We start from the raw sequence: 5,834 nt of genomic DNA, 5'->3' as shown, positions 1-5,834 counted from the left end.
GCTTTATAACAAAGTGAATCAGTTATACATATACATATGTCCCCATATCTCTTCCCTCTTGCGTCTCCCTCCCACCCTCTCTATCTCACCCCTCTAGGTGGTCACAAAGCACCGAGCTGATCTCCCTGTGCTATGCGGCTGCTTCCCGCTAGCTATCTGTTTTACATTTGGTAGTGTATATATGTCCATGCAACTCTCTCACTTTGTCCCAGCTTACCATTCCCCCTCCCCATATCCTCAAGTCCATTCTCTCTACGTCTGCCTCTTTATTCTCGTCTTGCCCCTAGGTTCTTCATGACCATTTTTTTTTTTTAGATTCCATATGTATGTGTTAGCATACGGTATTTGTTTTTCTCTTTGTGACTTACTTCACTGTATGACAGACTCTGGGTCCATCCACCTCACTACAAATAACTCAATTTCATTCCTTTTTATGGCTGAATAATATTCCATTGTATATATTCCATTGTATATATGTGCCACATCTTCTTTATCCATTATGGCTGAATAATATTCCATTGTATATATGTGCCACATCTTCTTTATATATGTGCCTCATCTTCTTTATCTGGGGCCACCAGGGAAGCCCCAGAGAACATTTTAAGTGAAGTTTTTTTTAGCAAGATTATGAATATTCATAAAAGTTCCTTTTTTGGTCGGACTGACCCATCAAGCCTTATAATGGAAAAACTTCCATTTGTATTTAATTTCAGTTGGATTCTCTTTTAAGAAGCTAATAACCACATTCTAAATGTGCTTAAGCCTGTCGAGTTAATAGGAATTATACTGAGGATTCTTAGACAGCAAACCAAAATACAAAAAGAAGGGGAAGAGGGGGCTTCCCTGGTGGCGCAGTGGTTGAGAGTCCGCCTGCCGATGCAGGGGACGCGGGTTCATGCCCTAGTCCGGGAGGATCCCACATGCTGCGGAGCAGCTGTGCCTGTGAGCCATGGCTGCTGAGCCTGCACGTCCGGAGCCTGTGCTCCGCAACGGGAGAGGCCACAACAGTGAGAGGCCTGCATACCGCAAAAAAAAAAAAAAAAAAAAAAAGGGAAAAAACCTCAGATGTACATCATGATGGAGTAGACTGAATACTGTTATGTAGAAAGAACACAGCACTGGGAACTAACGATTATTTTAGTACCTATAATATACAAAACTAATTCACTAGTTTGGGAATTGAAATACCCTCTGAGAAGTTTGGTAGAGATGTGCATAAAGGAGGGAGCCTATTTCAGACTTGATGTGGGTTAGGGGAGGAATGTGTTTCAGGGTCCAACAGGAGGCCTGTCAAGAAATTATTTCTAAGAGAGAGCAGGAGCTTAATGTAGCCATGCCAGCAGGGGAAAAGAGTGTTCTATGAAGAAAAGTGGAATGAGCTAAGGCATGGAGGTATGAGAAGACGTTGAACACTGGGCATCTGTATTCATTCAGTAGATATGGTGATAAATGAGGAAGTGGAAAGTGGTGTGGTGAAGGATGAGGTTGAAAAGGATTGTTGGGTTTTAAATACTGAGGACCTTATTTACCAGGCTATAGCATCAGAATTTTGCCTTGACTGTGGCAGGGAGTCCCTGAAGGAAGCTTAGATTCATATCCTCTTTGATTTATTAGCTGTGTTTATTTTTTATTTTTTGCGGTGTGTGGGCCTCTCACTGTTGTGGCCTCTTCCGTTGCGGAGCACAGGCTCCGGATGTGCAGGCTCAACGGCCATGGCTTATGGGCCCAGCCGTTCTGCGGCATGTGGGATCTTCCCGGACCGGGGCACGAACCTGTGTACCCTGTATCGGCAGGTGGACTCTCAACCACTGCGCCACCAGGGAAGCCCTTAGCTGTGTTTATTACCACTCTTGCCCCACTAATGTGTTAAAACAACAACAACAAAGGAGGATGGAGTCTAGTTTGAAAGCTCTGTGATTTATTTTTTTGTTATTATTACATTAAGAAGTTAAAAAAAATTTATTATGTCCAATGGCAGAGAAAATATGAGTTATCTTAAAGCTCTGAGATTAGGAGTTTAAGCTCTTGGCTCTGATTCGGATTTCATTACTAATTTTGGCAGAGCATCTAGTCTCTTTTAGTCTCACATCCAGGTCAGATAAAATTAGGTTCTTGGACCCTATTTCTGCCATGGTCCTGTTTATGAAGATGGGGGTGGGGATGGAGGTGGGTGCTCATGGAGAAGGCAGGCAAGCAAGCTAATTTCCATCAATAATGGTTAAATGAGTACTTCTGAAATTATTCCTTCTAGGGTATTTTGGCAGAAAATGCCAGGACAGTAGGATGTTGTAATTGAGAAGGATGATTTCCTGGTGGTTGAATTTCAGGCTCTCTGTAACCTGGGTAGAAAATGAAGACCTTAAGACCGCACAAGTGAACTCTTAAAGTTCCCTTGCTTCTATCAGACAAATTAAGAAAATAATAATTTGCATCTGCCTTATTCCCAGGATGAACTGAACTTGTAATAGAAAGGTGAAAGTTGTTGGTAATGTCAGGTTCAGCTCTTCTTTACTATTCCATCAGCCATTGTCTTATTCCGTATGGACCAGTTATCATCTCATATTGAGTTGGTCTACTTGCTTCCATTATCTCCCAGCTGCAGTCCCAGATTGTTTTGTCATGTTATTAATCTTCTTTTTTTTAAAAATTGTTGTTGGAGTATAGTTGATTTACAATGTTGTGTTAGTTTCAGGTATACAGCAAAGTTACATATCTACATATATCCACTCTTTTTAAAATTCTTTCCCCATATAGGCCATTACAGAGTATTGAGTAGAGTTCCTTGTGCTATACAGTAGGTCCTTATTAGTTATCTATTTTATATGTAGTAGTGTGTATATTGTCATTCCCAATCTCCCAATTTATCCCCCCCTTTCCCTAATCTTCTTAAAATACGATTTTCATTATGTTATTCCCTTAATTTAAAAATCCATACTACCATTTTAAAAATTATTTATTTATTTATTGGTCTTTTTGAGTTCCTTAGAATCTCTGTAATATTCTCTGTGAATGGGGAGAGGAAAGCTTGGGATGTGCTGGGGAATTGAGTCTGACCTAATAAAACAAATCGTATTATTAATTTGTATTGTCTAAATAAAACTTTTTTTCTCTTGGCAAACATCCTTCAATCTAAAGTTACCTAAAGCATTAGTCCCTCATAGAAGGTCGTGTGATTGGAGGTAGATAGTCTTAGGTTGGTGAACATGGTGTTCCAGGGTTTCCAGAAACACACCCATCCATTTGCTGTTTGTAATAGTAGGGGAATGCCTGTCTTTTAGGGACAAACAATTGTTACTTAATAATTGATTTTCTCTTATCTCTTTGATATTTGAACTATGTAAAGCACCTTGCATTCTATCTGGTATAGTATATAGTTACTCAATAGTGGTAGCTACTGTTACTATTACTTAACCTATTCATTGTATACAGTTGCTGTTTAAATTCATATGGTTGTGCTAATAGCCAAGATAATTTACATGGTTGTTTCAAATTAGGATTAGTGAGACTTTAAAAGCATTTATTAACATTAAAGTCATTATAGTATTGTTTTCTCTTCTCTTGTTTCTAATTTAATAACTACCAAAAAAAATTCAGGCTGGTTTTCCTCGATTTGTTGTAAATATTACATGATGCTTTTTGTTTGAGATTTTGTTACCTTGTAGAATTTTTCATTAGCAGCTATGTATGTTGATCAGCCTTGTTTTACTAAAGATTGATAATTAATGGACAATGTGAAATTAGATAATTAAGCTTCTCTTGTAGAAAATGTTGCTATTATTCTTCCTTGCATCATGATTTTTATAATACTTAAATTTTATAACTCTCTGAAACTCCCTATAGGATGACTGAAAGATGATTTTCCTACCAGAAAGTGGCCTAAAATGATCGGTATATCACCACTTACAAGTTCAAAATTCTTATTAAAGCTCCGTATTCATCCTTCTTTCAGCTATACATCTTCTACCTTATGGATTTTTTAAAGATTCTATTGCTACCTTAGTAGTGTTCTGAGTAGCTTGACTTCAATGTGCGGTGTATTTTACTGATGACTTTCAAAAAATTATCATGCATTTTTTTAAAAAATAAATTTATTTATTTATTTTTGGCTGTATTGGGTCTTTGTTGCTGTGCGAGGGCTTTCTCTAGTTGTGTTAAGCGGGGGCTACTCTTCATTGTGGTGTGCAGCCTTCTCACTGTAGTGGTTTCTCTTGTTGCGGAGCACGGGCTCTAGGCACGTGGGCTTCAGTAGTTGTGGCATGCGGACTCAGTAGTTTTGGCTTGCAGGCTCCAGAGCGCAGGCTCAGTAGTTGTGGCACACGGGCTTAGTTGATCCATGGCATGTGGGATCTTCCCGGACCAGGGCTCAAACCTGTGTCCCCTGCATTGGCAGGCGGATTCTTAACCACTGTGCCACCAGGGAAGTCCTGTCATGCATTGTTGAACATTTAATTATTAAATTAGAAAGATGATAACTTAAAATCTGATTTTACATACTCAGTAAATTCCTGTGATTAGAAAATTCTCTCATGGTGTTCTATTTATAATTAATATACCAAGTAAAACTAATTAGAACTATCTGAAACCCCTGGCAAAATCTGTAATTAAACATGTGATTCATAATTAACTGACTCTTCTTATTCTTGCCTTTTCCTCTCCATTTGAATTACTTGTGTTCTTAGTGATACCTGTCTTCATGTTCAAGACACTGATTAGAGTTCAGTGATCACTGTGGTATTTTTATAGAGAGTATGGTTTTTATAAGAACTTTGTTTTTAAACTTTGCTTAATAATGTAAAAAAAAAACAAACCTTGAATCATATGCTCTATAAAGTTTCACACTGAAGGTTTTTGCCCACATTGTCAAATTAAGCATTTATTTTATCAGAGGCTGAAGACAAGCATAGAAAATAGGCAGACTTGACCACTTTTCCTATCTTGTACTTAAGGACCTGGATTTTTCTTGCCAGTCTGATCACTGTCTGCATAATTTTGACAGCATACCCATTGGCCTTGGGTCATTGAGTAGAGCTGGTATTAATTCATTCATTATTTTGATAAAAAACAGTTCATTAAAGGTCTACCGTATGCTAGGCTTTGGGTACAAAGAGGCAGGAATGATTTTCATAGTCTTTGTCAGTCACTACAACACAGACACCAGCCAATCAAGATGGCCATAGCACTGGTTTCAGGGTCTTGAAGGACCCCTGCATTCTTTATACTGCATCAGGCTTTGCTGCTTTTGTAGTTGAGTTGGCGTGGTGGTGGTGGTGGTGATGGTGGGGTGGGAAGACTGGGCCATCAGCAGGTACCTTAGAGCTGGTGAAGTTTGGGGCAGTGACTGTTTGCCAGACCATATTACGGAAGTATTTCAGCACAACCCTTAATGCTGTACTGGTATGTACCAGCTGAATATTAGCTCTGCCAAGAGGTGTTCAGTTCTCTGACTGTAGAGTCAGAGTTACTACCCAGTTTGAGAAGTACTTAATGAAAGTGTATAGACAGTACATAGGGGAAGGTTTGCATGAGCCTTTTGGGGGAAAACTAGTAGGGACTTCTGTGGTGACTAGAAATTTGCCATAGTCAGATTTGAGGAGGAGGTTCTAACCAAGCTGAGGGGAAAATAGCATTTGCAAAGGCAAAGGAGTGTGAAAGAGCATGGTGGATTCAGACATGAACAAATAGGAGAGATGGAAGATGAAGATGTCTTTCTCTGACCTTTGATTTTTTTAAGCTGAATAAATATATATTAAGACCACATTTGTATCTTTGAAATTGCTCCATTTTTGGTAAAGAACTGCAAGACTGTTTGATATTTAGTTTCTTTAACTGTATCT

Source organism: Lipotes vexillifer, unplaced genomic scaffold (assembly GCF_000442215.2).
Source record: "Lipotes vexillifer unplaced genomic scaffold, Lipotes_vexillifer_v1.1 scaffold103, whole genome shotgun sequence".
Lineage (NCBI taxonomy): Eukaryota > Metazoa > Chordata > Mammalia > Artiodactyla > Lipotidae > Lipotes > Lipotes vexillifer.
Note: the sequence above shows the minus strand (reverse complement) of the source record.